Raw genomic sequence first — 12879 nt, 5'->3', positions numbered from 1 at the left:
TTTGTCCAAAATTTTTACACGTTACAGAAAATCTATACCTGCTCTGCTGCAGGGTTTGACGTCGTGTACGTACGTGAACTGCTTTCATCAGAGGGAAACTGGGCATAGTTGTCATATAAACGTTTATGAAGTAACAATTAATTACATTTTATCATGAATCAATAAAAATAACATTGCCAATCTTAACCCCTGGCGCGACACCAAGGGCTGAGCCCTATATAATATTATTTTTTAAAATGTTCTGATTTAAGTGTGGTCATTCTCCCTAATACATGTAAGTGTATTTTTGAGTATTGCATTAAATATTTTCTTCGGGTCTTTTTGGATGTGTAGTGTTTTTCAACCCTGCCACGGAAGAATTTGAAATTTCTGACAGTATACGATACAGTTGATAGCTTCCCTTTAAATGCTCATTATCAGTTTCAGACAATTTGAGATTTGTTTTGTATAAATGCCTGATCAGTTTAATGTTTGTTGAAATAACTTGTGATTTTGTCACAAATGCATTATAAGGAAAATAGTTAATTTTCAGGAAAGAAATGGTGATCGCCATTGTGTGTATAATATGTTATACATGTACATTAGGTAATTTTGATTTGAAAAATGATATCTTCAAGATATTATTTGTCAATATTATTTTCATTATTAGTTATTTCAAAAATGAAATTAACTGCCATGTGTGTAAAATATGTTAAACATTCAGGTACATTTAATCAATATCATTTTGCAATAATATTGAGAATATGTTTCACATTGATGTGTTTGTCAAAGTTACAATACATGTATTCAGAGGGTACTGTTAACAAACAAGGATTATGAGATAAATTCCAGAGATAGCTACTGGAATGAATAAAATAAGATCAGTATTACATTACAGACAAGTGGAGACAGGTGTATGTTGTCTGTCTCATCAATGTCCTTGCCTCTAATGGTTTGTGTCTGGTCTGGACGTCAGCTGAGAGCTCTCGTCAAATCTCACAGTGCAACATTCATGTGTTTTATACCATCAACTATACTTACATTGTTAGCTTTCTGTAATTCGATTGTACTGAGCTGTCGCCAGATGCAAAGTATGAGTCACTTCCTATGTGTGTCAATATTTAAAATTTGCCCATCAATATTTCTATGTATTTGATGAACACGTAATATTTTTCCCATCATATTGTTGTGGTAAAGAAATTTGAGATCAGTTGTACTGTAACCTCCCTTTGGGTCATCAATCTTACTGTAGTTGCCAGTTGTTTAAAACGAAATTCGTTCAGATTTGTTGAGACCAAAAAACAGGACAAGATGCTGAATATGTTTTCGTATGCCAGTGCTCCTGCAATCCGTCATGCATAATCATGTTTGATGGTTTTATCAGTAAAACTGCCTTTGCTGCTTCGTGCAGGGTAATTGAGAAAAATTATATGAAAGATGTTTTGCTGTAAGAATTTGAAGACAGCCTAGTACTGTACCCATGATTGTCCTTTTCATTGTATTGACAAAAGATGAAATCTGCAAAAGATATGTAATCCAGATTGTACAGCTGTAGACTTTATGAGTTTTCCCACCCACATCTATGAAACATGTTCATGTGACGAGAGTTTATTATGCATATTGTCAGGAGATGTACGAATGGTACATTGTGGTACAGCTGTCTTGGAAAAACTTACGAGTGCCTTAAATTTGTGGTTCAAAATCCTTGTAGAAATGGATGTAGAAATACATGTACATGTATGGCATACATACATGTACATATAGTCTCACCCCTTAATCAGCATGGTTTAGCCCAATACAATTGTTACGTGTATAAATGGTGATTGTGAACTCGTTTAATACGGGGAATTATGTCAAGAAATTCAAGATATATTGTGAAATGTGGGATTAAGGATTTCTGTAGATAAAAATGATGAATGCACAATAACCTGAGAAGTAGATGCCAATTTCTCATTTTGACCATAATTACATGTCCTCCATGTCTTATAATTTCTTCTTTTTTTATCGTTTTATTTTCTAGGTGAGTACAGTGTTGCTATTTAAAGATTGAAAGGCGTGAACTTTACTCACTCCGCCAGGTAAGGTCACGGAGATTGTCTTGAAAGAAATGCCTTCACTCTCATCAGTCAATGATAGTCTTGTGATAAAGTGATCGGCTCTTACTCTGTCAGGTTCACGTGTCATCTATCAGGTTGAGATGTTGAAAACTAGCCATCCATAACACATAACATGTCCTGTGTAATGTATTGCCTAGTTGAAGACAACTAAAAATATACATATATACAAGGTTTTCACCGATTTATGTTGCTGATAGTGAATCGGTGCTTGTAAGTGGTGTCCCTAGATTCTGCTGGTGTATATGATTTTACGTCCCAGCAGTACATGAGTCGTGGTACTTTTCAAGCGACTTTGATTTTTTATGCTAATTTTGGACAACTTGACAAGAAACAGGTTAAAGCTCAGATTTTCTGTGTGACAATCATCGTAAAGTTGAAATAACAACAGATTCAAATAAAAATATATCAAATTCGTACATTAGTTTATTTTTGTCAACTTTGTCACGTGACATGTTGTGTTCTACATGTACAACATGCCGTATCCACTGGAAAATAATTTAATTCTGTCATGTCATATTCCAAATTCCTTTAAATAATTCCTGGGATTTTTCAATTATTTGACATTTCAAAGGGGTATTAGCAGCTTTCCACAAGTTATTCCTGTCCAGTATTGGTACATATTTTACCAACCTCAGAAGCTGCGTATCTGATTGTACCTCTACCAACATTAACATCTTATGCAAAGGAAACGTCCAACATAAAAACATTGGAAGCTTTTCTAGTCATCACTGAGAAGATTAAAATGGTTTTAAAACTTCAGCTTTCTTTAATGTACATCATAAAACCCTGTGATCGATGTTACGACATATCTGAAGCATGTCCTAAACAAATATTACGACCAGCATGGTTTGTTATTAATTCCATGCTAGTGGTGAATTATGCAAGGCTTTTCGTGATAAATCTTTAAATGTATGTTTCTCGGCATTTTAAATATCAGGCACGTACACTGTAAATGTCAGTTGTCCACCTCCTTAGAGTGTCTTGGAAGGAGGAATTCAAGAAAGAGATATTTTATTGAAGTCAGACTAGACAACTTCCTTGTGACTAGCACTATAAATGTGAATCAAGGCCCTATGATGTTTATTGTTGTATCATTTTCATGAAACGGAATAGGCTGATTTTGCCAAATATGAATAATGGCAAGATGCTTGTCTTTAAATTTTATATTTTCCTGTACTATAAATTCTATCCAAAGTAAAGGTACAGTGTCACAGTTTGTGTATGAGATGTGTGTAACTATTTGAATAAACACATTTGGTCAGTAAATGTTTGCACCTTTGAGGATGGGGGGAGGGGATGCCAATTTTACTTATATGAAAATGTACTGATAATTTGTCAAAAACACAAACCACAGTTTAAATGATTGCCATCTAAGAAAAAATAACCTCTGTATGTGAAGGATCTACATGTATGTCATACGTGTACATTCTACAGAAGACATTTATTCTGGTATAAATCCCGTAAACTATACATTTCTAGACCTAAATGCTCAATATCTCATGATAAAGGTACATGTATGCCATCATTCGTGTCAGCCTATAATCAAATGTTCTGAACAAGAATTGCAGAGAAATTTGCATAGAATAAATATATCTTGTCAGGCACTGCTTGCTTTTCCAAATTTGTTTTCACAATGGATTAAGACATTTAGAAAAACATTTCCAACATTTTACCCAAGAATGCTGCAGGCAAACTGATCAAAAATTTTCATGCATGGTGGTGTGTATATAGGACGTGCAAAGGAGAGATATAAGCTGTCGTCCCTTGAGAATGGGGGAGTTTGATTACCAGTTCTGGAGAATTAGCTCATGAAAAATTGGACTGTACGGACTATCATAAATCCGAGGTTGACTTTGAGCAGATGAAGAAGTGTTAATGTAGTGAAATAAAGTGTCAAAACATAGCCGAGTTGACATAAAACATGCATGTTATGACTCTAGCCTCTGGCAAAAATCCAGTATTGTAACTGCAGAGATATATTAGACTTGCAAATATTTGTTCTCATGCTGTCATTTTGTAATGAATTTTGACGTTTTGGTTTTACCTGGAGGATGTGATCTTTCAGTAATAAATAACTTCACATTTTGCAATGGGTTTTCATCATAGAGGTGTATTTTGCCAATGGGGCAACAGAAACTAACAACAGGACTGGTAAATTTCCATCTGGATAGCCCATCGTGTGAGTCATATTGCAGTAAATTTCTGCAGGACTGTTTATATATCTCGATTGGATAATTCGCATACAACCTGCAGTTTCTGTAATGAGTTTAAAAAGGAATCCGAAACACAGAAACTACGGAAAAATTTCAGAGTGCTTCCAACTGTAGTATAGGCTTCCAGATGACTGAATAATTTATGATTAAAGATTTCATGTGCCAACATTGAGACATTTAGTTGAGAAATGATATTAGAGAGCAATAAAAAAGTGTCGCTGCAGAGGAACGGCTTGCAGTGTCATTGTTGTTTTTTGTGGTTAATACGGATGACAAATTATTTCAAATAGAATCAGTCACTGCTATCTTGTCCATTTCGCATACAAAATAGTCATACAAACTTGTCAGAACAATGCAGCATGAGGGCGCCCTTTAAATGACTCTCAAAGTGACAAATGTGAGTGATCTATTTGTGTGGAACACTTAACTTTGCCATGCATGAAATGCATGGTGTTTGCCACACATGGAAATGATCCGTGATTTATGGAATGGGAATGGTCCTGATTTATGGAGACAGGTTTGAACTTTGAAGTGAAAAGCGATACCGGCAATCACACTTAAAACTGATTGCACTTGTTTGAGATCACAAGTTACATTGAACAGGTGCGTAAAAATTTGATTTGAAATCATGTCACTGAGATAAACTTGTACCTTGGAAGCTTCAGAATGAAATTTAAGGATGCATGTCGACAAGTGCTGTGTGCATAGAACATAATGTGTGTACAAATTACAGGGGGTGGGAGATGTGTATTTTTATCAAAATCAGTCTGAGATAAATGGAGGGCCTCTACAGTTTTGTACAAAGATCAGAATCAATGAGAAATGTAGTGGATACCACGACCAAACTTCTAGGCTCCTAACACAAGCATACTGTACATTCAGTCAAACATACTTCCATTTTGTAAACGAGTTGGACCTTCCACTGGAGTCTTCAAGCACTATCCACATTGTAGTCGGCCAGTGCTTATAGTATCTCCTGCAAAGATCATGAATCTTATCAGTATCAGCTCAGCAGTAAAATCTCCCTGTTTCTATTGTCAGCAAAAGATACTGTATGTGTATCCATTTACTCATTATGAAGATACTGTATACCAATAGTCCATTTGTACCATTAGCATACATGTACCTACTGAACATTAATCCATTGAAACTATCCAAAATATTTTGTACGTCGAAATGAGTCTTGTTCACACACATTTATGTTCCATGAGCAGCAATGTGCAGTGTGCATATTGAATGCTAAAGCAGTCTGACAGAATTGTGGACTGTTATCTGTAACCAAATTGCTCCCTATAATCAAATCATAATCACAGTTACCTGCCAGTTCCCAATTATCTGATTTACTCTTTATTTACAATCAAATTGGAACCAGTGCCAGGTGGCACTGATAACTTTTGAAACATTGTGGTCATTGAGCAAGACTACCTCATAAAGTTGCTCATTGACAACAAATTTGCATAGAACTCCATATATATATAGTGGTATAAATTTGCATATAAATCCATATATGGTAATAACAAATTTGCATTTAAATCCATATAAGGTAAAAGGTCGCTTTATAAGCCACATTTGCTTGTGGAATATCAGTCCTTGATACAGTCGCACCTTACAGTTATGGCTAACACATTAACTTGTATGGCTTCCTGAGTGAAAAACCAAGATCGCTAGCATAATACGATATAAACGGGGTTGAATTTCATTAACCTTTTCACCGCTATGGTATGGCCCAACCTCACATTACGTAGGTGATTGTGGACCTGTTCACAAGGAGTTGGGGTTGAACACGTTCAGGGGACAATACCTGGTTATCACTATCCTGTTTCAAATCTACCTTGTATCATTCACTGTGAAACAAGTTCCAGGTAAAAGCTAATCCACGTTGCTCTGCTAGTAGTTAAAATACATACAGCACGGTTGAAATGACCTTGAAGTGGAAAAAATTATCCAGTCAGCTCAAACATCTCACTATCGAATTCAAATGAATGCCAAACCATTGTAATTTTCAATCTGTGAAGTGTTCAGAAATCGAACACAACTTCTTAGAATCCAAATTTAGATAGTATGCACCTTGAAATTTAAAGTCTTAAACTTTTCTCAGACTTTCTTCAAGGAAACTTTACACCACACACTTTCAAAATCAAGATTGAAAATCAGGGGTCAGAGTTCAAACTTTGACACCAGTGAAACAAACTACAGGTACCTTATATTTACCCACATTTGAAATTCAAAATGGCTGCCATCCCTGTGTTAAGTCTATTTGAAAAAATTAAATTTTGGATTGCCACAAAAAATAAGATGGTGAAAATTTTATTTAATGTGAAAGCTTTAAAATGAGCACCCATAGCTAGTACCAGGTAGATTGAAAAGTATTGGAAAAATTTGAGTTCAAATATCTGCTCCCGAAGCGTGTTCTACCTCAAATGCACACTATTTCATGATGTATGCCGTGTTTGTGGAAACACCCTCAACACCTATTCATACATCACGTCACCTCTCATGAAGATGAATTTCAGGAGACTTTGAAGGTGATACAACCACAAATTGTCCAGTGCTGTAAAAATTAATTGTGTCACCCAAAAAAATGTTCGTTACTGGCAGCGGTAAAGATCAATTATACCTCAGCAAGATTTATAATTCTGAGTGCGACATTTTTGCAATGCTGCTAAATTAATTTAATGTGAATTGATGATGGCATAATCTGTCATTTAATGTGAACCTCGATTTGATTAAATTACAGGAAAAATAGATTCATATTATATCCTTTGATTTATATGATCCAACAGGATGTATCACCTGCCTTTATAATCCAACTGGGATAATCTCAGCGGAGAGATGTTATGAATATTTATGGTGTCGGATATTGTAGCCACTTTCCCTGTATGTGTATCGGCCTTGGTGAACTGAAAAATAATTCTGAAGGAGACAAGAATTTATTTTAAAGTTGTAAATTTTGTTTTCATGGAATTCTGGTAGCGATTCAGAATAAGTGATGGCATTTATTTGGCTTGCAAGTGGAAATCAGAAATTATCACTCTGTGCTTCTGAGTAAAGAAACATTTTTAAAGCAGTTCATGCCTTGAAAATGAGAGCCATAAAACTTTTTCTCAAACTTTGATCAAGCAAACTTTAAACCATTCTTTTTCGAAATCAAGAATGAAAATCGGGGTCAAAATGTAAATTTCAGTACTGGCAAAACAAATTGGCTGATTTACCGATATTTGAAATTCAAAATTATTTTTGTGATGGTAACATTTCATAAACTGTCATCTACCAAAAATGTGGTATAACGCTATTTCATGGTGGATGCTTTTTACTTCACCTGTTCACCCCTAATTCCCTGTAAGCAGGTTCACAATCCCTGCCGATAACAATAGGTTTAGGCTGAACCATTGCAGATAGAGGGTTATATCAATGTGGTCATCTTTGTGAAGCAGTATCAAGACAACAGAAAAACATTAGAAATAGTGAAGAATTGATGACTCATTTCACAGGAGAATTGTTTCTCATATTTTAATCAGAGTTTCCAGTCTAGACAGTTAAATTTAGATATTTTGTGAAATACATTCTCCCAGATGAAATCTAGTTTCATAAGTAGATTTATGTCCTCGTACCGTAGGTCTAAACTCGAAGAAATAAATATGACAGGTCAATTTTTTGCCCAATAAGTATTAGTACACCTTTGAGAACCGTAGATTTAAAGTCTGTTAATCTTTAACAGACTCAATAAATCTCCATGTCAGGGCAATTTTTTTAATGGTGACATTTAACATTCGGGAAAGTAGGTTGATTTCATTGCGATGCAGTAACGGCATAAATGTCATCATCGCCGTTAATTAGATTCCACCATGGGATAGATTTCAGTGTGTGTTGTATATTGCAATTTATAATGCATTCAAGTACACATATCACATCCCTCACAAGTTAAAACAACCAATTTGGCATCACAGATGTTTTACACAGGTGCAGACTGTGGCTGGTTTAATTATCCTGGGTGGATATTCAAATTACACGGTATATTTTCACCAGCAACTGCATATACACCCCAAGCCTTTCCCGTGTCAACTTTCAACCATACTACAAAAGATTGTTATTGTTTGTTTAAAAGTCTCATCCACGTCCAAGTTTGATGACAAACAAACAAACAAACAGCATCTTCATAAAAACATGCATATGTGCATGGATGGCCTAATAAATAAATGAATAAATAAATAAATAAATAAATAAACAAGTAAATAACTAAATTAATTAATTGATTAACACAAAGACATTTGGAATACTGAAAAATGTCTTTAAGGATTGAAATTACTGATGCCATAGAATTATTAAATATTTAAATATTCCCAGAAACGCCATGCAGTATGTTCATTTGCTGTATATTTGTTCATGAAACTAGACAGAGTTTAAAGACAGATGCATAAGATGCATAAATCAGTGAATTTTACTTTCTTCTATTAAAAGCACTGAGGACAGGAAAGCTCATGAATATTAAAATGCATCAGTTTTTACATACAAGCGTAAATTTTAAAAAATGCTTGTCTTGTAGTCACTTTAATAAATCTGTAGGATGTATGTGATTGCCTCCAGTCAGGGGAAAAAACGTGTCCCAGTGGTCGGAATTTGCTACCATTAAAAAGATGCAAAGGCGCAAGTTTTGACACTTTCACTGTGTGATTTGCCGCCGGCAACTAATTTCGTTTGTCGGTAAAAAATCTGACAAAACAACCTTTTACGGATTAGCCAGCAGAAATTCAACAATATCTGTCAAATTTCCATTAGTTCCACATATATTCAGAAAAAACATTATCCAATATATTTACAATAGAAAATACAGGTCTTTGTTCAAAATCTCAGAGAATATCCGAAGGGCTGCATATGAGTACGATGGATATCGATTTTACTTTCTAAGATTTCCTGTTTGCTGTCAGAATATGAACATTGAAACTTGTACTTGTATAAGGTACAAGTTATCTCTGTAGAGCATTTTTGTCACTTCAGACTTTTCAGTTCATGGAGCTGATTTTATAGAAATGCTAAATTAAAGTCAAATGTAGTTTAAGAGGTGATGCTTGAATAGAAAGCAGTGATACATGTATCTTTTGAAATCATCCTTATCATTGAAACCTCACTGTATTGTAAATGATGCAGTTATTATGCCAGTATCTGCCACAATAAACAAAATATCCAAAAACATATCTTTACACTGAGAGCTTCTTCACAACTGTGAGTTTCCAGTTACCCAGTACTTGGGAGTGTGCTTTCTTTTTTTGAGGGTGTTTCTTTCTTTGAACTTTTTCACCCTTGCTTCCCAATGTACAGTTCCAGATAAAATATTGATATCAATAGTTGGATCAAGCCAAACAATGCTGTCGAAAGGAATATTGCCTATTTGTAACAAGAATTTATTTCAATTTACAGTTGATTACATTTCACATACAACTGTACACTACATACAGTACATTTTTCATACTTTTTCTTCTTAGCACACTCATCAAATCTACCTGAAGGTAAAATACATCGCTCTAAATAATACATTACTTGTAGAATATTACTTGTTAACAGATAATTATGTCTACTTTGAGCAATGGAATTCAATATTATCAAGTTATGGGTGATATCAGACATCAGTTTGCATTTTCTGGCCAACAATTTTGAAAACTACATATTATTAATTCTGAAAATTCAATAAGGCGGTAATTCTCATCGAAAGCGGCTGTGAACCTTACCTTTTAATGTTTTCAAAAATCCACATCAAAAGGTACATTTTGGCAATTTCAATCCTTTTTCACACCTCAAAAACTAAATAGTTGTTGTAACTTGCAAAGCAAAAACCTTAGGGTGTAATAAAAAGGGAAAGATCTTTATGTGGAGACTGTGCAGCAAAGCACAAAGCTTTCAGTCTGTTCAAAACGTGATGACGTCACTTCTAACCTTTCGGGTTGGATTCTGACTACACCCCCAACACTTGCAGGTCATGACAGTATCACTTTCTTGTCAGCGTAGCTCCTCTCGTTGACATCCAGCTTCACTTAACGGAAACGTTGAGTGTGCCAGCTTCAATTGAATTCAAATAAGCAAGCTATAAAGGGGAAGCCGCCAATGTTGTGAATATTTTATGGAACATTGATTGCTTTGTGTTAAAAATAGCAGATGAAGTAAAGTTACGTGTTAATTTCACAGTAGCTGATCTTCATGGCTCTTCATTCTTTTTAGATGGCCTAGATGAAATGACACTCACCAAAACCTATAGCGTACCGGTAATTGTTCTTTTCCATGTGAAATATTCCTTGAATCCTTAGATCCTTGCAATCATTCATATTTTCCTAAGCAGAGGAATTTGAATTGATCTACATGTATATATTTATAAGAAATGGATGGCTGTTTCATTTGAGTAGCCATTGTATTCTGAATTTTTCTTAGTCGCGCACTTTGACCTGCTAAATCATTTCCTCAATTATTTGATGTATTTGTTTTCACTTTGGATCTCAATGTCTGTACATGTGTAAAACTAAGTCATACTTTTCCTGAAATGAACCAAATCATTTGTACTAGCCTTTAAATATTCAAATAGTACAGTCAGGTAAATTACTTTCAGAAGGCCCAGCTATCTGCCACCATGAGGATTAATAACATCAAGACTGAATTCAGCATCTTATTCAGATTAGTATTCACAAAGCATTCACAGTAATCTCTAAATTCAATATCTGGTCCACCATGATGATCTCTATGAAGTGTGTGTGCGCTGGCTTTTAGTCCGATTACTAGTAATTGCTTTTCCCTTTTATTAGATTGACTGGATACCAATCAATGGAAGAGACTCACAGAGTATGTTTTTCCATCAACAGTAACCTGTGTGTACAGTGTTAGTCTTCGACTGGCTAAACTATTGTGTTGAATTTGAATTTGGATTTTTCAAATTTGAATTTTGATTCTTTGAAATTTGATTACAAAGCATTATTTGAAATTGATAGTTATTTGGCTTTTTAGGAATTTCTTTTATCATATGTACAGTTTATATAGTATTTTTGTTCCCTTTTAGATTAAATACTTTGTTTTCTATGAAATCTTTGCAATTATAGGGCCACTAGCAGTAACTTTTAATGTATTTTCTATCATTTCTGTTCTGAATATAAAATACATATTTTTGTTCTACTTCCAAAATAATACTGAAATGCTTAAACTTCATGTGCATAATGTCGAATGTTATACTTCAAATTTTTTAGGTAAAATGGGCCTCAAAAGTGAAAGACTTAAAATTTTGTCCAAACATTCCTAGATGGAACTTTCAACAATTCTCTCACCAAATCAAGAATTAAAGTCTGTTGTCACCATGCAAAATTTGGTACTAGAAAAACAAATTACCATACCTAACATTTACCAATTTTGAAATTCAAAATGGCCACCATCCATGTTTTAACTATGGGGGAAAAATTAAATTTTTGATTTTCAAAAACTTAGTGAAGATTTTTCTTAGACCAAGAGCTTTAAAATGAGCCCCTTTAAGTTGTAGATCAGCAAAGAATTATAAAAAATTGAGAGTCCGTGATATGTCCCCGAGGCTCATTCTACCTTAATGTAGACTACATGGCAGTTCATTTGTCAATGTTGTAAGCAGTTATTGTGTTGGCAAGGCTAATACCCGGTATTTCATCACAATTGAGGGAGAAGAATAAGAAACTATACTCATTTTGTAATCCACAAATAATGAAAATAAGTGTACAAAGTTACTGCAATTATCTGTCAAATCTATTTTGTATATTCAAAAAGTAACAATAAAAGTAATGCTAAGTAACATTTCAATGTCACTAATATTTGGCCAGAAATAGTGTTGAGCCTCAAAGATGGATAAAAAAGATTTGAGAATCTTGTAAAGGCCACCACGTAAAACATATGAAATCTAGCTCGTATCCAAACAAGAATACAGTAATCCCATGAAATTTGGCATAATTTCTAGACACATCTAGCTTATAACCAAACAAGAATACAGTAATCCTGTGCATTTTTGGCATAATTTCTAGACACATCCAGCCGAGGAGATATATTGAGAAAATGTTACCAGGTCACAGTTCTGATGCAGACACATAAATTTTGACTGATTGTGGACAATTCCCTGGTGATAGGACACAGGTGCTGCTCATAACATGTTCAGCACATCAATAGAAGTTAAGAATGTTTTATATGCCTGCGTACATGTACATGGACAGTTGTGCATATGAAGGCTGGCAAAAATGAAATGTGGTTGATTAGTAAACAGCTATGCATTTGAACCGTACACATACTGTATATGTGCAGTGTTTATACCTATACCTTGAAATTTGATCAATTAAGGTAGTATGTGCCTCGACAATGAAAGACTTAAACTTTCGCTCAAACTTTCCTTATGGAATCTTTCAACCATTCTCTTCCAAAATCAAGAATAAAAATCAGGGATCACCGTGCTAATTTTGGTACTGGAGAAACCAATAACCCAAGATTTACCAGTGTTTAAAATTCAAAAATAATAATTTTCGAATTTGAAAAACTAAGCCGTTGAAAAGTTTTCTTACACAAAAAACTTTAAAATTAACCCCCAC

General features: G+C 34.4%; 1 protein-coding gene across 12 annotated transcripts in view; it reads left to right on the top strand.

Annotated features, from left to right (window-relative positions):
* The window catches only part of LOC139133557 (dystrobrevin beta-like), a 119981-nt gene that overhangs the window by 43840 nt on the left and 63262 nt on the right, over positions 1-12879 (top strand). For 2 of the 12 annotated variants that reach the window (XM_070700280.1, XM_070700274.1), the window contains exon 1: positions 2005-2057. The exons of the other annotated variants lie outside the window; for them this stretch is intronic. The gene's annotated coding sequence lies outside the window, so the exon portion shown is untranslated. Of the gene's footprint in view, positions 1-2004; positions 2058-12879 lie in introns of those variants that run through there. 12 annotated transcript variants of the gene reach the window in all.

The sequence above is a fragment of the Ptychodera flava genome, chromosome 5 (genome assembly GCF_041260155.1).
Source record: "Ptychodera flava strain L36383 chromosome 5, AS_Pfla_20210202, whole genome shotgun sequence".
Classification (NCBI taxonomy): domain Eukaryota; kingdom Metazoa; phylum Hemichordata; class Enteropneusta; family Ptychoderidae; genus Ptychodera; species Ptychodera flava.
Note: the sequence above shows the minus strand (reverse complement) of the source record. Positions and strands in the feature narration are given on the sequence as shown.